Source organism: Heliangelus exortis, chromosome 9 (assembly GCF_036169615.1).
Source record: "Heliangelus exortis chromosome 9, bHelExo1.hap1, whole genome shotgun sequence".
NCBI classification, from domain to species: Eukaryota; Metazoa; Chordata; class Aves; order Apodiformes; family Trochilidae; genus Heliangelus; species Heliangelus exortis.
This window is the reverse complement of record NC_092430.1, coordinates 4,796,361-4,809,824: the sequence shown is the minus strand read 5'-3', so window position 1 is coordinate 4,809,824 and position 13,464 is coordinate 4,796,361.

The window sequence follows — 13,464 nt, the reverse complement described above, 5'->3', positions numbered from 1 at the left end:
CTTCTCATAACTCCTAGCAAGAATTTCATTGTGGCCTAAGAACATTTGGGGATACTTACCCCTGCTGAGTTTACAATGAAAAATGTACATGTAACATAATATTCAAGCATCAGGATCTTGAAGTGATCAGTTATATGATTCTTATTATAAACAGTGTTTTGATTTCTTTTCAAGGTGGTGAAAATATTTGCTTACAAATATGAAATAGTGTGGCACAGACCCTAGGATGTACAAGAGGCCTCATAATCACCACAGCATACTATTATAAAAAAATGTCTTGTGATCATAAAAAAATATCTATCATTTTAGTACTTCATTAGAAAAAAGAATTTCTTGTCTTCCTAACCTTGTAGCTTACATAGTGAAAAGAAGACAGAGAACACTTGCATAGTTAATAAAGTCAGATGATTATTTTTGGCATACTTATTGAAGCAAGTGACCTCTTGAAAGTACACTCAGTTTACAAGCAGAGTGATGCCCACGAGAGCTTTGAAGAAACACATAGCTCAGTGTGTGCAGTGCATAGGGAACTGCTGCCATCTCTTCCACAGCCAATGGCCAGGAGCACTCACCCTGTGCTTGGAGGTGACTGTCAGGCTGCAGAGTAACCTCTGGGAGCTGTGCAGGAGAGGAGGTTCACATCTGCTCCAGCCTGGCAGGATTAGCACTAAAATGACAAATCTTCAAGATCATCACTTGTGCCCTTTGTGGTCTGATATTTCTGTATCACTCTGTATCCTGGCTTTCAGGAGAATATTCATTGGATTACTTTCCATTATCACTGTGGGAAGAGGGAAAATTGTAACTACAGAATGAACTATCCTGTGACCAAGAAAAAATTATTTGCATGTTATAAATGCCAGGACATACCAGAAGGATAAATACAGGGAATAGGATGCAGATCAGAAAATTCTTGCCAGAATTCTTTTGTCTAGCCATCTTTTTTTTTTTTTTTTTTTTTTTTTAATAATTGATATCTAAACATGATAAAATTATTGTTTTCTTAAAAAATATGAAGCAAGTATTAAATTTAGTGTGTCCTACAGATTAATTTTTTTCCCATTTTGATGGAAGTTTAAGACTTGAGTGTAGGTAAGACCAGAAACCTTGCTCCTTTTGGAAACAAGCTTCATAACTAGTGTTCTGCAGAGCAAAAAACCAAGCAGAGTGTGACATAGCTTAACACCAGTGTAGTGGTGGCCAGTGTAGTCTTTCGGAAGAGCTGTCTGTGGGCACAGTGTCAATGGGCAAAATGAATATTAAGAGAACCCTAAAAGTAGCTTGTCTCTGCAAAATTATGAGTTTGAAAAGCATCACAGAAACAAATGCCAGGTGTCATGGCTTGTTCTGTGAGATGAAAAGTATTTTTACACAGGAGAGAGAGAAGCAATCTTTGTCAGGGCACTGATTTAATTCAGCTTCTTTCCCTGTATTATTTCCAACTTGTGACTCAGGATGCATTTCTGACTCTGGTCTAAAGGTCTCTAGAAGGCAGCTGATTAGTACTGACATGTGACTAATCCAGAGATCATACTGTGATGCTTATGAGATGAGTTTGAATGAAATCTTTGCCCATACACTGAGAACTCCTCAAATCAGATACTGCACCCAAAAGAATTCAATACATAATTGTTTGCGTGTGATGGGGTGGTTGAAAATATTTGCATGAGAAAAAGAAGTTATTTCCTTGTTTATAATAGATACTGAGAGTATTTTCTTAGTTGCACCCTGGAGAGGATTCTCACAAGTGCATAGAGAGGAATTGCCCCAGTGGATTGATCTAAAAGCCATACAGCTGCCCCTTTCCTAAGTAGCTGTCATTGCACCCCTGTTGGCAATGCCCTGGGTCTATTGCAAAATCCATGCTCATGTTTACAAATGTGTGTGTGGTGTCAGAACCCTATGGATCCTGTTGACACATTTTCCTTAATCAGCCTCACCTGGAGCCTCTAGCACCCCACCTGCACCCCCACCCCCTTGCTCAGCCCTGCCCATAGGCCCAGGAGCCCCATTTAAGCTCAGCCCAGGAAGTGCAGTCCCTTCCTGATCAATGTGGTAGCAGTAGTCTTCAGTTCTGTCTCAACCCTGTCCTGCTGTCCCTAGCCATGAGGCTGACATCCTGCCTGGCCAGGCCTTGGACCCACCCTGCTGCTATGGATTTGCCAGGTGACCCCAGTTGTGGATGAAGACAAATACACAGAGGAAGACCAAAACAGGTAGAAGAAAAGTTAATGCAGCAATCTGAACAAATGTAGAGTAGAGGAAGAGACCCAAACCCCTTGAAATGTTAAAGAATGGATGGAATGTGTTACAGTGAAGGAAGTGAAAGGGAAAAAAGCCAAACATTACCAGAGTCATAATTAAGGCAGTTAAATAACACCAGAAAAACAGCCAGAGATATAGCTATAAGGCTGACACAGAAAAATTTGGCAAAATTAGTAAAAGAGTAAACCCTGCAGGTTTATTATTAACAGAGTAAACACAGAAGGATTTTCAGGTGTTTTGAGCACCTGCAACACCTATATTGATGCCTGCTTGTGAAACATGCCTTGCAACTACAGTATCCTAAACTCACCAAGGTACTTTGTAGGTATTTTTACTCTCAAAACAATATACAGCTTTGGCATGACATTAAATTTTATTCTATTTTTTATACCCTGGTCTGTTGTATATAGTATCTATTTTGATGCACAATATGATTGCTCCAGAGCAATACTGTTACCACCCAGCATAGGACATGATGCTTGCTTCCCAGTTTTTGCCTTTAATATATTCCCTACTAGCTTCAGAAAGCTGGAAATACTCATGGGGGCTGTTGTTTTTTTCATCAGCTATTAAACTAAAAATGTTGTTGTAAATTGATCCTGTGGTAAGTGAGATGCTTTATTTTATTGGCTCTTTGCAAGGCACTATTAGATTGTTCTGTATGCACACATTGGAGAGAAACTGCATGAAGTAGTGGTTAGTGATGAGCAGGAAAGACTACTGGGAAAATATTGTAATTGTTCTCATATCTTTGAAAGAGTTCCTGTGTACTTCACTGCAGACTGCTTAGCATCATCTGAGCAAGTCTTTAAGCTTTTTTCCATACAGTGGTCCAAACAAAATATCACAGAAGACAAATGTCAATTACCTGACCCTGACTCAGTGGCTGAGGCTGGCCTCTATTTCCTTGCTTTCCTGCTGACTGTGAATCTCTTGCCCTTCTTTGTAAAGGGGGAAAAATTTGTGAGTTTTTTTGGTAGTGGTGGTGGTGGGGTTTTTTGTGTGTTTTTTTGTTTGTTTGTTTGTTTGTTTGTTTTTAATTTCAAAAGCATGCAATACATCATGATCTTGGGTCCCAAGCAGGGCTCCTGGTAGGATTGACTGTGGGCAGTTCTACTGTATCAGGCTTGGAATCAGCTGTTGTCCCTGGGATACACACATCAAATTCCCTGTTTACTTGTGACAGGCACAGAAGGAAAGGAGTCTCACAAGATATGGAGCTACAGTCAGAGGGTCTGCTGCAGGCATCAAGCCAGAGGGTGGATGTATGCAGTGGAGATAGAGGCAACACAGCTATGAGGTGCTCTGCTGGTGCTGAGAGAATGCTCATGAGGCCTTCCATGGTAATTGTAGAGATACCCTGGATTTCTTCTGGGTGTCAGGCTGCTTGTTTCTGCTGAGAAGGGTTTACATCAGAGTTGTGTGTTTACAGAGAACTGTTAGGCTGCCCTTTTGAAGTGTTTAAATAATATTGTATCAACATGGTACAGAGTGATATGTATCTTAGCAACTGTGTCAAGTTCATGATGGGCTAAAAATCCAAATGGGAATCAATCTGGAGCCTCAGAGCTTAGAAAGCTGCAAGTAAGGAGAAAATTACAAGGTTATTCTGGGCCCAACTGATGCTCTCCTCGAACTTTGCACTGTGCTAATTGCAGTTTAACAAGTACCTTGAAACTACAATGGAGGATTGAAACTAAAAATGAAGGATGCAAACAGTATCTCCAAAATTTAATACTATAAAAAGGTGTTTCAAGACAAGAAAAAAAGTGAAATAACAGAAGTGCAAGTGCAGTTTGAAAGGTGGTAAAGCCTACAATGAAGCAAAACATACTCGCCTGTTTTTATTTACACTTTACTGGGTGCAGTTCTCTCCACAAGCACAAGCAAATGTCATCTAATGTGCTTTTAAAAAATAACATGCAGCTCTGAGCTGTGAGGAAACCAGCACCATAGAGAGTTTGCAAGCCTCTTGCTCTCAGACAGGATAAGTGGATCATAAATTTTCCCATTGGTAGCAGCAGTCACTTCTTGTCACATTTCCATGATCTGCCTGCATGGTCACCTTGTTTATCATGTGACAATTTCAGATCATTCCTGAGCACACCCTGTGAGCTATTCTATTGGACATCAAGAGGCTGAACTTCTATAGTCTGAAATACCTGATATGGGTCTGAAATGTTTCTTACATTAAAGAAATAAAGCACATTTCAGCTTTCGAAATGTGTCATACAAGAAGCATTGGGATTTCCCAGGAACTCATTTGTGAAGAGATCTGTGACTCAAGTAATGGTTTGTAGGAAGCCAATATTTAAAGGCATTGTTAGTTAAGCCTGTTAAGTACCCCAAGGATGATTAGAGTTCTCAGAGTTTCTGTCAGTACTTCAATATTTAACTCATCAGTGTCTCTGCCAAAATTCTCATAAGACAGGATTGTGCTTAGCTAGTTTATCTTTTCCCTTTGCAAGAACAGATTTTAGTAGTTATCATTGATTCCTATGGGAATGACAAAAAAATTTCTGCAAGGAATAGTCTGTACAATGATGTCAAAAGATCACAGAACCATAAAAAAAAATTAAAAAAAAAAAAAGATTTACAAGATTTTTAAAAAATCTTACTTACCAGGTGTTAACCTTGTCTTAGTTTCAAGCAAACTGGTTAGCTCAGCTGCACTTCTGCAAAACTTCTTGGTTTAAAGTAGTCTTTCCATAGGTGTTTATGACACAAGTTAAATATAATTTCTCAAAATCACAGAATTCCCAAGTTGGAAAGGACCTGCCTTTCTTGAAAGGGTCACTGCCTTCAACTGTCAGCTAAAAGTCTCTCATGATTAATGATCTCAAAAGCTAGCACTTATTTATTTAGCTCATAGGGTCTTATGAGAAAATAACTCTATTAGTTTTGTTTTGATTTCTTTGTTGAGTGGAAGTTGGATTGGGGATTCCTGCTAAGCAGGATAGTGCATTTTACACAGTGCATTTTGTATAAATTTTCTCTAAAAATGGTAAAATCTGCCTGAAGCAGAAAGTGGAAAACTTCACCTTGAGTTAAGTCAGTGTCTTCTCTGAAAATACATTGAGGACAGTATTTCAGGAGAGAGAAAACATATAGTACAATTATGTTACATTTTGCTCCTCAATGTTAACCTCCCTTCATGTTCTTCACTCTTCAGTTAAGGGACATTAAGTCCCTGCAGTGAGAAATTTCCATCACTAGAATTGTTGCCCCCTTTTTCCAGGCTTTCCTCAGCATATGTGTGTTTTTAACTTTTTATCCTGATTTCAGACTTGTAATCTCACCCTTGCTTCTCACATATTAAGGGATTTAAAAGGAGGGGTAGTAGCTGAATTCCTGAGAGCAGAGATTTCAAGAGTGTATTTGATTCCTATACCATGGAGTACTTTCATCTTCATTTAAAAGGAATAATGAATGAATATGTTTTAAACACAAATCCAGTCACCAAATTATTTAATCTTACATGTGCTACTGCATCTTAAATTTTCATACATCATGAGATCTCATGAAAATTCTCCTCTGAATTACCAGGAACTGAGTCATAAGATTCTGAAGTTCAAAATAATAATAAAAAAATAATAATTAAAAAAAACAACAATAAAAAAAAAAAAAACCCAAGCAAACAGAAAAATCACATGCACACACATTATTTGCCTGTTAAGGGGGAGCAGAGTGCTTGAAAAAGAAAAAAAATCAAACAGAATCAAAAAGTCTTAGGCTGAGTATTGAAAAACCTGTGCTAGGTCTGACTAAGGAGCCTCTCATCTCAGGGTAAAGCAGTTCAAAGAAGGGAATGGCCTAAGGGAATAAACTTCACTCCAAAGATTTAATTTTCTTCTTTCAGGAGATTTCAACTTGCTTTTCAGGAGCAAACATGGGCACCTGTGTGATTTGGAATAAAAGAACCACTATAAAGAAGTTCATTTGTTTTATTGTTTTCTCTCCAATCGGTAGTTATTCCAATCTTCTGTAGTTATTGAACTTAAAATCAACCAGTCAATTTAGGAGTAGATTTTCTTCTTGTTTAAATAACAAAAAAGAAAAAGCATCAAAATAGTCGTGAGAAAAATGTTTTTTCTAAATGATTTCCAGAAGCCTCAATGTTAAAATCAAAACAGAGCTATGTCAGTCAGCCTAAGACTTTTTGACTCTATTTGATTTTTTTCTTTTTTAAGCACTCTGTTTCCCCTTAACAGGCAAATAAGAAGTATTTATCCTTTGCTAGTCCAAATGTGCTCAGAAACTTTGCAAGCATTGAAATGTTGCTAGTTCATGAGACCAGGTTTTATCTAAGCAATTTCAAGTTGTTAGCTTCATGGCAAGCTCAGTTTCTGGAATGGAAACACAGGAGAAAATTAATAAATAAATTACCCTTAGCCTCCATTAAGCACTTGGTAAAATTTAAAGACAGAGCTCATATTTGCCTGAGAGAAATGGAAACAAATGGGAGCTAAGTGCCTATTGAGAAGTTCTCGACCTGGGTGTAAGTGAAAAAGGCTTAGCTTAATTTCCCTTAGAAAACTGTTTTTCTCTATCCCATACCCATAAAAAGATGAGATTTTTAGTGTTCATATATGGAAATTTGGTACTGTGCTGTTGTTTACATCTGAAGTTTAGCACTGGCTAGTGAATGAAAATGCAAGTCATGTTGCCACTGGGTCTTGCTTGTATGTATAGGGAGTGTAAAACTAATTTTTAAATTTTATTCTGGCTGTACTCAAGCCTGATCATGCAAAGTTTTTGAGGGGTCATAGGAGAATTTTCTTCTTCAAAGTCTTCCAGACCAATGTAAGCCCCTGGTAAAATGGGATATAACCAGGAATACAAAAAAGGAAGTGATGAACATGGAATAGGTGTCAAGTTAGTTTCTTTTTGCTAACTTTGCTGATGAGATTTTGCTGTGGTCAACCAAACCTAGGGGTCATTTTCCTATTTTAATTTTACAAGCTTCAGCAATAGGCAGCCTGACAAATACAATTTTACTTAGCTGGTGAAACATAATCAATACTTTCACCATAGCAATCCAAGAATGACTGAAAATCTGCCTTAAGAGAGTATTCCCTGGTCTGGAAAGTTTCCAGGAAGGCTAAAACCAGTGTGGTCACTTCCATGCTATGCTTTACATTTTTATTTATGAATGGCTAGGGCACAACTATCATCTCCACTAGCAAAATTACTGTCTTCAGAGACTGAAGTGCTCCTAATTGATCCCAGATTAAAATATAAAGTTGTATATATGTAAATGTTTATGAAAAGGTGTTCACACTTCTTGGCAGTTCCTTTACTCTCCTTGGCATTTTAGCAAAACAAGGTCTACAAAAGCCAGTATCTCAATTTCTGGGAAACAGTGAATCTGGGAAATCCCTGCAGAAGTGGTGAGCAGAAGACAATGAATCTTGTTATAATGAGTTTATCTTACAGATTTTCAGGGCTGCAGAAGGACATGGTTTAGCATCAAATTCAGTTTGAACCAGGTTGATGGCTGGATCAACTTGATGATCTGAAAGGTTTATTCCAACCAAAATGATCCTGTGGTTTCTCTACACCTTTTTCCAACCCCTTTCACACTCTCCCTTGACCTTACCCTAATCTCTCATTTTTCCCAGTCTTGGGTCTTTTGCATCCATTTTTTCTTTCCTTGTAAACAATCAGACAAAGAGATCGTCTGCTGTAGAAAGATGACAATATCTCAGTGAGAGCCCAGAAGCAGGAAGCTGAGATATTTAGGAAGTAACCTATTGTCCAGAATACCCTCTGGCCAAGACATGAAAGAGGCTGACAACTGCTGAAATAGCCTTTGCTTGCATTTGCTGTTCCTGTGTTTAGACACTCCTCCTTGCATGTATTTTCTTGGCTAATCCTTAGCTTCCAAAGAACTTCCTGTGTGGTTTCAATCTGGGGGGGGATACATGGTCTCCTTCCACAGGACAGCTCTGCAAAGCCAAAGCCTCTCCAAACAGTGTGGTGGGAGCAGACTTTGTGAAGGACAAGGAAACTGTGTCAGAGTAAGACGGCTCAGCCATAGTTTAACCACCAGGGATCATGTAGCAACATTTTAACAGACAAGAAAAATGCTAGGGAGTAAATCAGATGAGTTTGTAAACCACATGGTAGAGGGAAAGTGGTAGTTATGAGACAATCTGTTTTATCACCCTAGCAATTTTCCAGTTGTCTTGACTATAATTTCAGTGAATCCAGCTGTGGTATTTACTTAAAAAAAAAAAAAAAAAAAAAAAAAAAAAAAAGAGAGAGAGGTTTGGGATTGCTTTGGGATTTTTGTGTTTTGTTTCCCTTAATTGACTGAGTTCTCACATACTGCAAAAGGTCAGGCATGAATGGGAAAGGCTGATTAGTTTCTCTGAGATCTGTACCTGCCTTTTTAAAAGCCATGTTTTGTTGCTATTTAGGCCTGAAGTTGGCAAATTCTCTGTACCAATCTGTGACTTGGAGTCTAAATCAGCTTTACTCCAACATGCAGAGGCTGGATTGGCATCTTTGAACTAGAGACATAAAAAGTAGCAAGGTTGTTCTTTTATAATCCCAGAGCATACTTTTTACAAGTCTGCTCTCTAATTGTGGTGAGCCTGGTGGCCACCCTCTCTTCAAAGTACTCTTAGAGGGAGCACATCTTTTTATTTCTGGCAGGGAAATGAGAGGGATAGCCTGGCAGGGAGCAACATTGCTGGAACTCATCCATCCTTGCCAGTGGTGGCTTTAGGATGTTCGTAAAATCATTTCTGAAGCCATGATAATCTAAGAGAATAAAGGAGGCAAGATCTGTGAGGAGAGGTAATACCTTTTATTAGACTGATACTTTTGGAAAAAGAGGCCCTTAGCCTGTTGTGATATCTGGAATTATGTTCTGCACATCCTGCCATGGGCTGAGTGCCTGCAAGCTACAAATTTTTTTCTTTTTTTTTTTCCTCCCAGTTCTTTAATCAAGGCTCTTACCTCTTCCTACAGATGCTGACTTCAATATAACATAATGCTGAGCCTTCAGGAGGTGGCAGAAGCTAAGCTAGTCTGGACTGCTTCATCACAAACCTGAGGTGGAACAAGTCAAAGGTGGCCCATACTTGAAATGTAAGTTTCTATTTACCAGAGTAAGTCCAGGATAAATTTTTTCCTGTATGCTCTGCTGATGACAATGACCCTTAGAGCAATAGAAACTGAAATACAAAGAACAAGGTCATTAGGTATTATGAATTCACAGAGGTCTGCTAAGAGTTTCCTTAGCTGCCTCCATACTTTTTACACATTTTTTTCCCTCTCTTGCTGCCAGACATTGTTTTGCAGAGGGCCTCTTAGTCAAGTCCTTGCCCAATCTTACTGTAACTAATCAATGATGAAAAGTGTTACAGGAGGTAAGGAGCTTTGAGAGAAGGATGCTCATAGAATCATAGAATGAATTAGGTTGAAAGGGACCTTTAAAGGTCATCTAGTCCAACTCTTATGCAATGAGGAGGAACATATTCAACTAGATCAGGCTGCTCAGAGCTTTGTCAAACTTGACCTTGAATATTTCCAGGAATGAAGTTCCTACCATTTCTCTGGGCAAATTGTCTCAGTCTTTACACCTTCAATGAGAAAAAAAAAATTAAAAAAAAAAAAAAAAAAAAAATTAATGCAGTTTAATCAATGCCTACTAGAAACAACATGCATATTGCCATGACTTCTTAACTTCTGCATATGAATATAAAAACAAAAGACAAAAGTATACTTGGCAGCTTTAGATGGTATAATTCTGTTCTCACTGTTTGCACTGGTTTTTTGGTTTTTTTTTTTTTTTTGAAAGTCAAGGTAAAATAAAATGAACTTCTGTTGCTACTGTCTCTTATTTGGCTGTGCAGCAATCTTGTAGTGGCAGCTGCCAGGTGTTTCTGATCATAGTCAACCTTTCTAGCCACTCCTCACTCTGGTATTTAACCCTTAGGAGACAAGATGGAAGTTTCCTGGAAGGTTCTGGTTTCCTGGGTTCTTTTTTGTGCCTGTTAAAAGGCCTCTCAGTAATTATCAAATAAAACATGCAATCCTGATGAATTACAGTATATGTACCTGTAAAGTCTTCTGCCAGATAAAAAAGATTCTTTCAAGTATGATTGATTTTATCAATGTCAAAGTCAACCCCGTCTGTGATGGGATGAAAAGCTTTTAAAACATGTGCAGCATCAGAGCTTGTCATTCACTTAACCACACCCAGGTGGGCTAAATAGTCCAATCTCAACACCTGGGTCTTCCTTAGAAACTTATTGGCCTTGTTAAGGATAATGAGGCTCAGCTGCTCTGAGAGTTGCTCAGCTGTCCTGGGAATGCTGCCTTTCCCCTGGCACGTGCACAGAAGAAGCTGTGGGAGTGCAGGATGCTGCTTTTGGCTTCGTGTGAGCACAACTGATGTGGGTGCTTCAGAGGTGAGGAGGTTTTTGAAAGCACAGGAAAGGGCTGTAGTACACCATGAAAGAGTGATTTTTTTCTTAATGTGCTAAGTTAAAAATCTCCAGCTGTATTGCTAAGATAGTCTTTCTTTCCTACTTAAGGAGGGCAGCAGATGTGGACTGAGAACCAAGTAATTTTTTCCAGAACAAGGGAGACTTGCTGTAGACTACTTGCAAAACTGAGAGCAAAGGTAAGTCAGAGATCCTTTAAAGTAGCTTGCTTGAGGCCCTCAAGATTATTATCTAAGAAGCCAGTGTGATGTATAAATAATCTTTGGGTTTACTGTTCATTGGGAACTATATGCAATTGTTCTCTTGATGGTCTTTTTCTCAGAATATCAGTGTTATATGAAGTTCATGAGGGAAACAGGTTTTCATAACTTTTGTCTGTGCCTCTTGGAAAGATCCAGCCTATTTTTATTTTTTTCTTGAACCTTTCTGGTTGCTTCTGGCTTATTTTGGTTTAGGCCCTTGCGTATTCAGCTCATAATATGAGGAACCATGTTTTTAATTCAGATGTGTCTGTTTAACAATATGTACCACAAATTTAACATAAAATACAGGACATTCCTGTGCTGAAAGAAGGAAAAAAAATAAATGCAGTGGTGTAAACTGAATTTATTCTATGGAAGGAATTATAGCCCTTCAAAAAAAAAGAGCATGTGTAAAATCTTAGGTTTATGTATCTTAATTAACAGAAATAATCTCTGAAAAGTAAGGTCTCTAACTGAACCTTCATTATCTAGCCACATGAGTATAACATGGCAATTCAAAAAACTGGTGTTCTAATTCATGTGATGTAGTTGAAATGAATTACTAATGTTACAGCTGTTACAGTGATCTCTGAACTGTGTGGTTCTTCCATGGCTCCTTTCATCAGGACTTAATCTGTGATTTATAACTCATAGTAGTGAGTCAGACTTTTGGTGGTTTCCATATCACATCTGGAGGAAGTGTTACTTAGTGAGCTAAAACCTTAGTTATTTACAGTGTTAGTAAATCCTTAAAGGGATTTAATGATTTTATCCAATTTAGTGTAGGATGGGGCCTATCTAGTTGCTTACTAGTAGTTCCTTATAGTCCTTAATAAAAGGCAAACTCTTTTTAAAAAGAAATTTTAGAAAAATTTCAACAGAGTTTCTTTTCATGTCAAGCTTTATGGTACTTGTTTTGGTTTGTTCTAGCTTTATGGAATGACTTACTCTTTTGCAAGTCTCTATACATTCTTAAAATTCATCTAAAAATGTCATAATTTTTTTTTTCAGTACAATCACTTGGCATAATTTTTATGGATTTTGTTTTTAAGCTTTGTAGTAAAGTACTTCACCTTTATAACAGTCCTGATCACAAAAGCAAAGCATCTAGCAGGTTTTATGCCATAAGATGAACTCACACAACAATCTCTAGATAAAGACATGGTTCAGTCTGTCTGCTTATGTTTATACATTCCATCTTGGTGGGACAGACAGGAGAAAATAACTCACCTCCTGTTTTCACCAGTGACTTGCTTTGTTGTCTCTGCCTCTCGATTTCCCATGTGTGGTAAAATAATATGAATGACACTTTGCTCTGCTCTAGAAAATATTGTCAGCTACTGGAATGCAGGTCTTCTGTTTGAGCTGAAATTACTTTCTAATACTTCATACATATATTTGTAAGAAAAAGCCACTGGTAATAAAATAGTTGAATTCTGCAGGATGTAATACAGCAAACTCAAGAGACATGCTCTTACGTTTTACTGTCACCTGCTAAAACTTCCACACATCTGAAGTAGCAATGACTGAATTATCTTCTATCTCAAAAGTCCTTGGTAACTCTGGAAAAGGCACAAGTTCCTTAAGATGCCCACAGTAAAAGAAACCTGAAACTGCAGAAGTGACAAACATACAGATCTTATCAGCACAAAAAAAAAATAAAAAAAAAATTATTAGAACAAATAGGAAAGACTGAGAATTTGGGTATTAAGTAACTTTGAAGGAGGTACTTGGATAATGACTTTACTGTTGATGATGAATGCAGGCCACTTCCATTCCTAAGAACAATATTGTATTAATGTGCTTGGAGCTTTTATTTCAAAGCAGGTATGGAGATAGGCAAATATTGGGCTTGACAGGACCAAATTTTATTTTAATTTTTTTGTGCATCAGTGAATCACAGAATAGGAATTGTGAATGTTAAGCCAAGCTCAAAACTAGAGCAGAGAAATGAACCATAGAGCAGAAAAATAAAACAAATGAGATCTCTAACAACTAAGTCATGGGCTGGTAAACAGAGTTCCTAGCACTGTGCTGACCTCCACATTAACTGTATACTTAAGTTTCTTCACCTGGAGCAGAGAGCCAGAACAGGGGAGGGAAGCCCATGTCTCTTGTACCCAATCCTTGCTGTGTGATGTAATGGGCTGCCAGTAGTGCTGCTGAAACTATTTCAGAAAGGCAGAGGCACCTGTCATAGAAACAAGAGCAAGTCTTTGCCCCATGTATTTCCCAGTGCCCTGTACACAGGGATATTCTTTAGCAGAAGGAGCAAAGTCTGTGATAGTTGTGCAGTGCATTAAATATGAAGAAATGCCTTGCCAATGCTGGTGCTTGAGGCATGGGTTTCCTTAAACATAAAATCTTCACAGCATGCCTACTTTCTAATTGTTAAAGCTAGTAATTAAATCACCCATGTTTTTAATGAGAGCCTTGAATTTAGTTGCCCTAGCTCTTGGTAGAGTATTGTTTCAGTCTTTAAACAGAAATCCCCTAAG